Below are 14,716 nucleotides of genomic sequence, written 5' to 3'. Positions count from 1 at the left end.
GGCGTCAATTTAGCTGCATAGGTCTTCAAAATCAACAAAGTATTATATTCATTGGAAAGTGGAAAGAAAAACCTTTAATATATAATTCATGCATGAAAAATAATCTATTAACGGCTTTAGATGGAAAATAATGAAGCAATAGCTGCGTTTGCTAAATCGTTCGTTGACAACTATGCTGAAAAACAGCAATTGACTAGATACTTGTAGTTTTAACAAACGTGATCAATACGATTCGCTTTTATTGATTCGTTTATTAATGGCCATTTCTTTTAATTTGTCGTTGGAATTATCGTCATTGTTTTTCGCCGTCGCTGTTGTAGTCATTTTTGTTGTACTGCTAATGCCAATATGTGTGCGGTGTGAAATATACATTTACTGTCGATGGCCGCGTGCACGGATGTCACTGTAGTTGTCTTTGCATGTGCGCATTTTCTGTCTGATTAGCCGGACAGTTGGGTCGCGCGAAGTCTGTAAACGATCAGTGAAAAAGCAGTGATGGTAAAAAGCGAAATATTGACTCTAATTTCTCAGTGGCTTTTTCATTTTTCAATAGCTCCATAGTTTGTTGTTAGTTTCATCTCACATTTGTTACATTGCACGGAAGACGAAATGAATGACTTTCGATGTGGAACACTTGACAAACATTACACAATAAAAGGCATCTTTGATTTCTGACAGTTTTGTTTTGCCGCTTCTCGCAACATGGCTCGAATCGTTAATTTGTTTTGATGACTAAACTGTCGTTTTTAATCGCCTCATGAAAGTTTCCTTACGCTGTCGTTGTTGTTGCTGTTGCTGTTGTTGCTACGACTACTACTACATTTTCATGCCCTCTTAGTTTGCTCATGGTGTATTTTTCTGCTTCGTTAGTTATCATTAATTTAATTAATTACAACGGATCGACAACGATAATGACATAATATGAACGATAGGGAAAACGCTCATTTGTGTGTAATACAATTTTATTGAAACTATTACTGAAGCTGTCAATCAGTGCGGCAAATCCAACAAATGAATTTTCAAGTCAAGCAATTATGCACACGTTTTATTTAAATGTTACACAAATTCATTTGATGTTTCTATTTGCGTCACAACATTCAGCCGATAAGACCGCATTCATAATTGATCCGCTTGTAAATTTATTCCCTACATTTTTTTCTCTGTTCACATTGGAAAACGTTTTGCCGATTTACGGATTTTATTATTTATGACAATTTTGATAGCTAACGAAATATGCAGAAGATTATATTATAATTATAATATAATGATTTAAGAAATACAATTTAGCAGGTAACTTTTTCTAAAATACGGATTTGGATGTTTGGAAACTGCTCGGCAAATTATTGTGTAAACTAGTTTTTAATTTAATAAGATTAAGTGAAAAAAAAAAAAAAAATTAATCAAAGGAGGCTCCATCGAGAAGATCGGAAATTTTGAACTCTGAAAATTGTGGAAATAAGGCCGTTTGTAGGAATTTTACATTTGTCGGCAAAATTCATATTATTTTTGACTATATCTCTATCGATCCTATCTGCTTTTGCTTTACCATAATGTTTATTGCTGTTTACAAACGTGTGGCTGTTTTCTTGTTTAAATATATTCAGACATTTTCTGAGGAGCAGTAAAGTGTCATATAATTTCAAATTGAAAAGAACTTATTGGGTTTTTCTCCTAAAGTAACCAGATGCGGTCGTACAGCGATAATTTGTGACTACGAAATTGGTTAACTTTTCAATTCTATGGGCGCTGCCATATTGGAAATTTACGTGCGATATGATGCACGCACTCAATAGTTCCACTTATTTTAATAAGGAATCTCTATAGGTGGCGCTGCCACATCGTCATTGACATCGAGTCAAATATTGTCAAATATAATAACATTGTTCATATAGGCTTTTATCGCAGTACGGATGCGGTAAACGCTATAACTACGAAACCTATGAATATTTTAGCATGCTTGTTTGGAAACAAATGTAGGGAATTAAACCAGCCTTCATTTGATATCTTACAGATAATGGAATTTTTCTAATATTTTCGGTAATACTGAAATTTGACATTACTCTGATCCTTCGTTATAATAATAATGTGTTACCGCAAAATATAAATCGATAAACCATTAAACTAATTTAACTTCAACTCTTAAAATTCTCTTTTGCTGTGTAAATCACGTGAACTTATTATTTATATTTATTCGATATTGGTTCTCAAATCTCAATAATTGACAAGAATACGAATTCAGTGCGACGAATAAGACGGTAAAAGATTTATTTATTTTAAAAACGCTCATGGGTCTCCGATTCAGACCATATTGCTTGAAAGTTAATCAGACTAAATGTATTAATGTAAAAAATGTATAGAATTTCTTTCGATGCTCTAATTAATTGTACTAAATTGGGGGAATTTTGTTATCATCATAATTCTGTCGGTAAAATACATGAAAACATTCAGTCTCATCTGAGGCTTCTTTGAAACGAGGTAGGACAAAATAATAAATGAAGAATCGAATCGAAGAGAAAAATGAAGCGCAAAAATGCGCTGGAATTCATAGAAAAACACACGATGAATGGATGGAGTTGATCGTAATATTTAACGATTTTAATTGACATCCGTCGATTGGCCGCTCATGTATGAGCAGCGTTCACATAACAAAGGGATCATCCTATTTAACAATATGTTTTGAGTATTCGATGGAAAAACAAGACATTAATGATGTCACACAAAAACTGAGTTGCGGTTAATGCCATTAGGCATCGCATCGTAAAAAAGAGACAGAGAAAAGGAAGGAACAACACAAAAAATGATCGTCGTAAAGACGTTTCGAAAAGCTATGTCGAGGAAATCATAACGATCTAATGGTCCGTTTCATGTTTAAACGTCGCACGATGCTCTATTTTCTAGACGGAGTGCGATGAAGCAACATGCAAAAATCTAATAAATATCATACAAACAAACAAATCCATCTTCTCCGGTTGAATTGGCTGCCACTCGAATGCATAGCGCGCGTTCGAAAGCCACTGGTGTTTGTATGTTTGTTTGTATCTGGGTATCACTCACATGAACATCTTTTTTTTCACATTCATTCTGAATATTACTTTCTTAATTGGCTGTGGATATATTTGTTGTATGGGCTGTAATGTGTAGGCTCATTTCATAAGGTAACAAAATGTTTTTGAATAAAATATCGATCAGAATCTGATGTATACAAACATGCTACTGCTGTTATTTTTCTTTTAACCAAAATTACTTGTCTACCGTACGCATTGATAATAATGAAAATGCTTGGACTTTTTTTTTGTTATTGGAGTGAGACATCATGAACGTGTAACTATCAGAGTTAACAACATAAATCTTTGACAGTACACGAATCTTGATATCGAATAATCCCATGATAAGATCTATATCATCACAAAATATCTGGCATGTTTTAATACACCGATTAGTTTTGGTCCTGAATAAACTATTGAAAAGAAACGAAAGAAAATAACAACAATGTTGCCTGTCATTAACAAAATGGTCTTGAATAGACTAAAAACTATGGAATGGAGGAAAAACGCATTTAAAATTAATTTTAAATAAAACAATCGCCATCAGCTTACGTATAAATTGATTGCCATCGGTTTTCATTTTTATTAATTTGATATATTTGACCACATTTAAGATACACGGCGTGTATACACGCCTAACAACATAAATGGTCCCTTTTTTGTCCAGTTTTCTGTTTTAAATATATTTCGTTTATATTTTATGTTTATCGTCCATGTATAGTTAGCTCCTTCTGGTTGTTTTGTCAAGCATATGACTGTGATAATCAATAAATAAGTGAAAACGACGTTACAAATGTATTTTTTAATTATTATCAATGAAACATCAAATATTTTGATATTGAAATCAAAACATAACCATAAAACAGAAATCTACGAAAAAAAAATTGAGATCCTAAACAAAATTCAGAAGAGATCAGTAGCATCCAACTACGAATTAACAATTCGATGATCGGTAATTGATTTCCCTTGAAATTTACTCGGTAGAAATAAATTATGACGTTCAAAATAGTTTCGTTAGAAAAAAATGTAAAAATTTCTGGTATTTCGAAGATAAACTCATAGCAAATGATGATGGAAAACCAATTGAATTCTTCAATTTGAAAAAAAAAAAAAAAAAAACAAATTATAATTGCGTAGGGAAGAGCGAGGCAATGTGTCCAAAACGCATGAATACGGCATCGCATAAGGTAGTTATCGCATAAATATCGCGCGATAATTTTCTGCTTGCGTTGCCGCAGTATATATAAAATTTTCCTCCTACAGTTTTCAACTGATCTCGACCAAATTTCGCACACATATACTTTCGACCGAGATCTAAGTCAGTTTCAAGGGGTATCTTTTTTCAATGACATTTTTGGGACATTTTCAGAATTTGATGGAAAACAATTTCGTCAAAATGTCATTTTGAGTCCGGAGTCGAGGCGCGCGAAGCATCTGAAAATAATGGCACATGTTTGGATATCCTATGATAATTATGACACTAAATTGTTTAATATTTTATGAAGGTATCCTTTTTCATGTCGAACTGTTCACACAAATTTTTCACGAATCATTTTTATTATTAGATTAGCCGAGCGAAGCGAGGGCCGGCTGGTATACATATGTTATTAATAATTATACACAATTATTGTGGTTAGGTTAAAAGTCTTATGTGATTGCAATTCACTCTATACAGTCAAAGTACATATTTGTAGTTTTGTATCGAAAAATGCATCGTGTATCTTACGAATATTGGTATGACAAACAGGCATCAAATTTCAGCCAGAGATTACTATGGGATATTTTTATTCATATGGGATAAAAATATCGCATAAAAATAACAGATATTTTTTACGCGTTGTGTTCAACGAAACGCATCAATACACAATAGCGATTTTGCTCACACAGAGTCGCTGTTTTTTCGTTATACTCTTCACACTTACGATGAGCTGCGTGGAGCGTGCATGCACATGTTTCGCTCACTTTTTTCTTTGAACACTCTTCGTGTGTCAACACAATGTCTGTGTGTGTATCGCTTGTGTCGTCGTTTGTAAACGACGTCAATGAGCTGCGACTCTGTGTGAGCAGAATCCCTATCGTGTATTGATGCGTTTCGTTGAACGCAACGCGTGAAAAATATCTGTTATTTTTATGCGATATTTTTATCCCATATGAATAAAAATATCCCGTAGTAATCTCCGATTTCAGCCATATCAATACATATTTACGAAAATCATTGGTCAAACATTTGGTGTGCCTATAGCGAGATAGTATGTGGACTGTCACACATTACCCTGTTTTCCCCGATAAGTTTTCTTGTTCGCTGTACATTTGAACAGAACACAATTTATTTATTCATGAAAATGTGGAAGTTACAAAAAGTAATATCATTAATTTTCTTAATTAAAACAATATCTTTGCTAAGTGAATAAAAATAGCGATGTTGGGGCAATAACATGTTGATATTATCTTTATTTATGACACAAATAAAATGCCAAATTCATGAATCATGTCAATTGTGATTTTAGAAATGAATTTCTCGTTTATCTTACCTTCAACATGAACTCAGCCAATGGCTAAGACCACTACGAATGGCTACTACGATTGAATGTTCTTCTTTCACTTTTTACCTCTCTACGCTTCAAAGATCTTTCTAACTTTGTTCTATAGACGTTATAATGTGTGTGCGTCAATAGCAACCACTCTGATTAGTGAGTTTGGTTGATTTTACCTGTGGAAGGTCGTACATTGAAATTCATGTTTTAAAGATATTGATTTTCTACAGAAGTAACGGTATATTTTGACTAATTACAATTGGCCTTACTTGTTGCATTTGACGCTCTCTACAACTTTATCAACTTTTGATAGCAAAACGAACCCCGATAGCTCTTCCTTTTTAAAAAATTACATTCATCGTCAAATTAGAATGTAAATTTGTCAATGAAATATTTTTTCCGAAGTGTACAAACAACAAATAATGCATCTCTTTTAGTTTGAGAGTACGGCTGAATGAAGTACGGTCCCATACGGCGGTAAAGACCACGACGACACGATGTGTGTTTGTAATGAAAAGTGCCGTAACAAATATGTTCGACTATGTCATTTGAAGTGATTTAATTTAATAATGTGATACAATGCGAACATTGAACACCCGTTCACAAGCGATGCGAATGAAGGGAATAAAACACACTTAACCGGGTATTAGTTATAATGTAAAAGCGAATTATCTGTTTAAAAAAAAAAGGCTTCTGGTAACAAATGAGCCCAACGATGCATTTTTCATTCAATTCAAGTCCAGCCGTACGGTTACTGTGCGCTCTATCGCTCCAATATTGTTTCGCAATCACACTGGCTCCCTACGTGTGACTCTATGCGCAGCTCAACGCGAGTGTTGGTGATAAATAAAGAAAACAAAACAGACACAATGCACACGAGAGGATTCAGATTTCAACCGAAGAAGTAGTGTCGAGAGGTATTGGCTACGATTGAATCTTCTCAATACCATAAGATAAAGCTACTGCGATTTCGTTGTTGTTTCTTTTGTTGCTATTCTACCGGCGACGTCTTGCATTACAGACAGTGTTGCGTATTTACACTGAATGCGGTTATTTACCCACATATTCCATAGTTTTTATGGGCTATGTGCTTTGGCAAAGTATTCTGATTCGACTGCAGTGGCGTTGCTTCGCCAATATTGAGAGCACTCATCTAAACGACAAAATGGAACAAATAAAATAAACGTAAATTGTATATAATTGCAAACAAAATGAGAAAGAGGTAGAGAAAGATAAATGAAGAGAAAGAGATTAGACATATTGACGGCGTTTCTCGATCCTCTACGATGTAACTTTATTCAAATGATCAGAAAATAACAATACGCTACATATACATGTTTACGATTGGCCATAGTTGAGATTGGTATGCGTGGACTTGTCCCTCGAATAAGACGTAAATGCTATGTGATTTATTCATGTAATACGTATAGTGTAGGAGCTGTTCTTTAGTACTATAACTTATTGAATAGTAAATTTTTTTTTGGTTAATTCGTACTTCATTTAATAACAAATTATTATTAAATTTTTTGAAGAATTTTTTTGATAGTTCAAAAATGGCAATACTGTCCAAAGCCTTCCATCTTTACGGAATGTACAATACGTTTCTGAATGCTTTTGGCTAAAAACCAATCAATTTTTCAAATGCAGCAAGGTAAAATCGGTCTGGCACAATATGTTCAACGTAAGATCGCTTTGTTAGTATATAAATACATGGGAAAGATTTGACTTTAGACGACCTCTACACGTAGATCACTTGAAGCTGCCATTGACATAATGAAAGTGAATATTGTCGTGTACACATAATGAAACAAGTAGCGAAAGTGTCCGTTTAAAATGTGTATTGTAGTGGGTTGTGTATTTTGACAGTTTTAAACTAAGTGCGTCTAGAGGGAGCATGTTGTTTTCGATTCATTGAAATGGTGAGCTTGTTCAATGTGTAGCAAGTAGCATATTCATCAACAAAACAGTTAAAAACCACAGCACATCTTAAAGTGTGCAGCAACCACAGTGAGGTGAAAAGCAAATGATGTACAAAGCAACGAAGGTTAGTGAAGAAGCAAGCACATGGCATCCTTGTAATTAAATGCAGAATGAATAGTATTCAGTGAATAAATAGCGCTATTCTGTCCGCTTTATTGTGTTCCTTTTAACTTTTTTTTCCTAATGCAGCAGCCGGTCAAGTGAACGAAAATGAAGGAAAAAAATCGCAAACAGAGAGATAAAGAGAGAGAACAAAAACATTTAAGAACAGCCACAACAATGATAATTATAATAATCAGTTACAGAAGCATTTCACAGTACCAAAATATAACACAAAGGAAGAGCGCTTGTGTCCAATGTGGAAAAAGGAAGAGAATAAGGAAAACTCGTCCACGATACCCCACCATCAGTGTGATATCGTATTAAGACTATTCAGTTTGGTATTTCATGCCAATTAGATGCGGAACGATACCTCGTTTTAAATTCGTAAAGCGATAAAGAGAGAGAGAGAGAGAGAGAGAGAGAGAAAGAGAGAGAGAGAGAGAGGGAAAGAGAGAGAGAGAGAGAAATCAAAAATATACAAGGAAAATAAAGAGAAAAAAATCAACACAAATAAATCGATAAAATAAATAGAGACTTTTTCCCCGCCATTGAGTGTATTTGATTTCTGAGTATGATCTGAAATAAAATCAATGCTCATAGCATGGCAACCGCAACAATACTCATATAAAAATGTGAATAAGGAAATGAAGAACACACAAATATCGATTCAGGTACATGGTGATTCTGAAGTCCATACAACAATTTTGATTTCTATAGGTTTGTTAAGTATTACTATACTAATAATAATTCTTTCTAGTCTGTATTTTACTTTTGGCTCTATACGTGCGGAGGGGGGGGGGGCTGCGCAAATAACTAAATTTTATGGAATATTTGACAAATTTTTGATACAATTTTCCTTATCTTAGCTTGTAGTGATGATGATGATTTTTGGTTGAGCTTGATGTCCTTCATATGCTGGCATATTTATAAATGGAATTTTGAATCACCCGGCACATTGAAAAGAGAAAATTGAATCAACGTGTACACGTTATATTAGTATGTTTTTTTTTTGTATAGTGTGTTGCGCGTTGTTTGTACTGGCTCGCCGATTGCGGTTTTCATTTATTGATGCGCCGTTTATGGATACACAATTTTTGTTATATACGTTCAGCCAGTAGCTTCTTTTCTGATCTAGAATCAGAAGACAGAAACCGCAGAAGATTCAATCGCATTTTCTCTCTTCTTTTTTCTTATATTTTTTCCATTTTGTCGAATGACGGAGAGTCGGGACGCACTATTTGTTTATCGTTTGTGGCTTTGTCACGCTATTTGTAATACGAACAGACATGAAGTCGGCTGCATCACCACATCGATTCAAATGCAATGTGTCCAATTAATTTCTACTGGTCATGCATCGATTGAATTATGGAAATGGCAATAGATAGATTTGCGCTTTATGTTCTTTTTCCGGTAAATTTTTCAAATTAAATCATTCCATACATTTTTAATAAAACTAATTCGAAAAATATTCGCATTTATTACGCTGATAATTTGCATTGTTTTACCTTTTGTCATCCATTTCCATTCTGAATATTTAATTATTTTCACTTCCCTTGTCATTTGAATCAAATGTTTTGACTGAAAGCAAAATAAAAGAAAAAATGGTAATCGTTTACCGTTTGCATGCATATTTATTAGCGGCATTAGTAATTTTGTATGTTTTTTATCGTTTTTTTTTTTGCTCTTCTCTGCTTGGCTTGTTTGAAAGCGGAAAACCAAAACAGTTTATTGGCTTGAATAATGTGCGCCACATAAATATGACATTGGCCGTTTGTTTGGATCTCGATTTGTTTATTCATAATCATTTTTCGATGGCTTTCTACTATTTCAGTATCAACAAATCAATAACCATAATTTTAGTTTACTCCTTTTGGCCGCATTTACCTTTGCTCCGTAATTTTTTTATGAATTTATCATTCGATTCATATAGCAACTGCGTTTTTCCTGTTATTCAAAAAAGCTTCTCCAGCACATATATAGGTAATCCGGTAGTCAGTTTTTCATCCAATTGCACATACTCTGCCCACATAAGCCATCGTTTTTAATCACAAAGCGAGTTAGTAAAAGGGAGTCTCTGTGAATCTTCTCAGAACTGAAGAAAAAAAATCTCTTTCAAAGTGATTGAAACAATGGGAAAAAACGTAGATTACAAAAAAACTAAATGAAACGGAAGCTAGGGTCATAAGTTATAGTACAGACTTATATACAGTTCACCAGACAAACAACAAGTAAATGCGATACATTTTTACATTCCAATAATAGTTATGATTTTTATTCAACAGTAAGCGAAAGAAAAATGCATACTCCCCAAAAAAAAAATTAAAGCAAAATTATGATATTGACCCGTTGGTTCAATTAAATTTGCATACTACTTCGTTTCATTGCTACTTTCGTTTTTTTTGTTGCATTAAATGAGAGACAGACAATTTCGCTGGGAAAATGAAATGAAAATAAAGAGAAGAAAAATAACCAATAACAATAAAAAGGAATAAATATCCAAAGATTTAAAATTCAAATATGAAACAATAATTACCTTTGCATTTAATTTCAAATGAAACATTGTTCACATTTCACCCAAATTCACTTGGCTGTGCTATCAAATGATGGAACTGAAGAGACGAATCTAAAATGAACAAAAATGAGGCAAAAAAAAACAAGAAAAAAAATTTCGTTTCTGCGTGATTTGGTTTAATTTCGAATTTTGACTTAACCTTTTGACGACCAAGATTGAACGGCTGGGAATTTTGCGATTCTGTTTGCAGATTCGTGCTCAGCGACCCCAAGAACCATAGTAAAATTGTTATCAGAAATAAAATTTTGTAACAAAAAATATGGGAAAAAAAGGATGGGACGTATGGTCGATAACGGTTACTATTTTCTGTGGAAAAAACACGTCTTCCATAAGAACAACGTGTAAAATCTTTTTCGTTTTTAAATTTTTTTTTGAATCGTTTCGAACCAAAAATGGTTTGAATTATAATTTGTTGTGCCCATTCAATTACGAATTCAATGATCTTTTTGTGAATTTCTGTATTTGAAAATACGTGGAAACTGGTTCAAATACCGGGAAATCCGACTTATTTATTTATCTTTACCGACCAATGGGACACATATGTCCCATCGCGTCAAATGCAATAAAAAGTGGAAACTACAGTTTTGCTAAAAAAAAGTCGATTATTTTTGGGAAGTAATGGACATTTCGCACATTAACCGTAATTTTCAGCTTCTACGTTTTTAAGAAACAAATTTCATGTTGCGTTTCAGTTAAAATACTTCTGTATTTTTATCGTCAACAACACATATGTTGAAACCAAAAAAAACGAACATTGATTTCGCCGTAATTCGTGATATATTATTACCATAAATGCCTTTCCGCGCAAAAATAATTAATTATGCTATTCACAAATACCAAACACAAATAAAACCAATTTAACGCCAAACCAAATAATTGACTCTTATGTTTAATGAATATTAGAATGAAGTTACACCAGCCGAGCTATTATTTTCACAATAATCAATTTTGGTCATTCCATTTCAAAGCAAAGGCTATTTATATTCGATTCAATAGAATATTGTAGCGTTAAATTACGCATTAAACTAATCAGCATTGTTGGTTTTGATATGTCTCTGTGCGTCTAATCAGAGCGTCAAAAATTCAGAACTGCCCAAAAAATGCCAAAACGACTTTTCGAAAACCACCTACAAATGAATTAATTGTTTATTGTCTATTTATCGATTTTAATGTGAAAACGGTATTCTCATTTAAAATCCAAATCTGGCTTTTGTTCATGTGCTTTTGTCAATCTATATGAGCCCATGGAAAGTAGCAATAACGCACATGTGCAATATAAAATCTGCAGAGGCTCAATGATACATCCATCCTATTGTGAATCCATTTTAAATCGATTCCATGATCAAATATAACGAATGCACATTGTTGCACATTAATCCATGGAGTGCTAATTAAAATTGAAATTCAATTAGGTGCGGCCACCTAATTGCATGTTGTCACCAACGTGTGGCGGCTGTTGAACGTCAAAGTCATTTGAGGCGACGCAAGCGCCCCCAATTTCAAAGGGCACATCAATGTAATTTAACATTTCAAATCGGAACTACACAGCGCGTCAATTCGAAATATAGGAAAATATAGTGTCAACAGCCGCACCATGGTCACCAAATTTCACAACTACGCAAGTATTTTATTTCTTAAGCTAGAATATATTCGTGAAATGTCCATTGATTGTCGTATTACTGAAATGTTGACTGACTTGTTTTTTTGTTGTTGAAAAAAAAAAAAAACATTTTGTCTGAATTTGTTTTCTCATTTTTCGAGTAAATATGAAATTTTGCGCATATCAATGGAATTTATTCTTATATATAATTTTTCTTATAAAGATCGCCCGAAAAGAATCATTGTATTTATATTGCCTTGTTCTTTGTCAATTATTTAATTAATACCGAGGACTGTATTTTCCATGTCTGAAATTCACCTATGTCAGAGTTATGGTTTCAAAAATCCGTAGAGTGCCGGTATGTTTCTTCAAGCCACAGTTAATTAAGCGATTAGAAGAAAAAAGAACGAGTATAAATCGTTGATGTGTTCAATGTGATGTTGTCGCAGCAAAAGCTGGCGCTTCGACTCTCTTGTCACTTCGCTGTGTTCGACACTAGTCAGAGATTCATGATACTTGAAAAGATATTCATTAAGTGGTAACGAGTCATTAGTTGTTGGTCGATTAAGGAAGATCTCTCGGCACGCAGCAACATTTCACAAAGTAAAAATAAAAAGCACTTCTCATACGCATAGTTGTGAGCATGAAATGAATGTGACAAAAACAGTGATCGTCGTTGCTTTCTAATAAAATATTTAAAGTGTTTCTATTTTGAAGTGTTTTTCACTATAGTCAAATTCACTCAAATACTCAAGCAACATTCATGTTTCTTTCCGCTTTCCCTCTCTATCTTTCTCTCTCGCGCGCACCAAGAAGAAGAAAAAGAGAAAAATTCGCTCTAGAATTATAAACGATTTGGTTCAAATGGATCGCAAACATTTTTAACACATTTTGGATATGTTTGTGCATTTTTAACATCATTTAACTTGTTGGCGGAGACGGCTCTGTGAAGTTGTTAATGACTAGCGTCAATCGACATAAATAGCTATTTGTCCTTTCTACTCCGTTTTTTCGACGAGATAGAGAAAAAAAAAAACAGCGGCATAAATCTCTTACATTGAGTCGGTTCTTGTGTTTGATTCAGCTTTTTTAGATCACATAATAAATTAGGAGGAAAATGAAAACAACTAACGCATCGAGATACGTAATATATTATTGTCAATAGAAGTAGATAGCTGCCTGGAATTTGGGCTGTAGTGCATTCCTTAATCCGTTAATTCAGAATTCATTTAATTGAAAGAAAAATCTTGTTGTTCTTTATGGAAAAAAATATTTCAACTTATGACCAAGTGAATGAAAAAAAAAATACAAACATCCAATTCACAAAACTATTATGATGAACGATTACCATTTTTCTTTGTGGCGGCGTGACTATTTGAGTAGAGAAATGGGGAAGAGTCAATTTGAATGCAATCAAAATATGTGTAAACGGTAATGTGCTTACATTTTGGTACAACCAAAACCTACGAGTGTAATAACATAAATCGTATAAATTATTTACTTCACGATATCGCATGGTAGTTCATTGATAAAAATCGGGAAAGCGTAGGAAGGTAAATTTCGGAAATGTTGATCGCAAACATTTCCTTCGTAATATTCAATAATCTCAAGTGTCTGACACAGATGACTCTCAACCAAACATTGTTACAATGCAATTTATATAATAGTTGTCAAAAGTTAAATTGTTTTCTGGGTATTTCCGTGATGTACAAACATAATTATGTTGTGCTCCGAATGTAACGTTCAAAATTTAGTCGGCATGCATACATACCAAATGGCCGTTTTGCTTCATCCGAGAACTGCAACTCAGCTCTAGAGTTAGAACGCCTTACACTTACAGAACAATCAACAACCGCAGCTAAATTGTTTACAAACAAATACAAGTTATTTCAACCATTTATTTCGGTTTTATCAAAATATTTATCATTTTCTGTGTTCGTTGCTTGTGTTTTGTTCTGGAATGACTTTGTGGTTTTTTTTTTGGTTGAATACAATTTCATCTAATAAAAATTGTTTTTTTTTTTTCACAAATTCGTCAAATTTTTCTTTCGAAAATATGACAAAATGATCTAAAACTCTGACAATTTTATTCGTGACAAAATCATTATGGAAATTGACAATATCATCCAAATCAGACATTCCGTTTTGCTACATTGTGAGCTCGGCTGTTGTATTGACAGCCAGCTATTCTGCTTACGCATTGCCACTGTACATAGCATATAGTCCATAAGAAATGTTCAGAGACAATGCAAAAAGATAGGCAGATTTGTTTACAAACAACAAAAAATAAACAAAACAAAAATCCCCATAAGGAATCGTATTGGCAATGTAAAACTGAATGGCGAACATTTTCGTTTCTGTACATTTCTTATGGACAATGTACAGTGGCAATGCTTATTATTCGTCACTTTTAACGATCGATTGTCTTATCGACTGTTGTCTCAATACAGTTTCTGAAACGAAAACAAATTTTTTTCGCCAAAATATAGGTCAATGATTTGATTATGCTATTCACCCGCTCGTGATGAGTCGGCTGAGTCGGCTGTAACATTTGATTGGCTTTGAGTCGCAAGTACGTTTATATGAATCCAAAAAAAAAAATATTCACGGCAGCGCCGTACCGTCCATACAAGCATTTGGAGCTGAGATCCACCTGAATTTTTTCAACGGTACGGAGCTGATTCACGAAATACTGTCTTCATGTGCAAAAATCCATACAGTCTGTCTCCATCTCAATCGATTGTGTTGAGTTCAAAATATAGCTGTGCTCACGATTTTTTTTTTATCAAGATATCGTAATAAACTAAAAATATCGTTCGATATCGTTATTATGATGGAATCTTAATAACGCTATCAACTTTTTATCAGGTTATTAACTATATTC

This window comes from Sitodiplosis mosellana, unplaced genomic scaffold, assembly GCF_009176505.1.
Source record: "Sitodiplosis mosellana isolate CC-2019 unplaced genomic scaffold, AAFC_SMos_1.0 Smas_scaffold_6167, whole genome shotgun sequence".
Classification (NCBI taxonomy): domain Eukaryota; kingdom Metazoa; phylum Arthropoda; class Insecta; order Diptera; family Cecidomyiidae; genus Sitodiplosis; species Sitodiplosis mosellana.
This window is presented reverse-complemented; position numbering follows the sequence as displayed.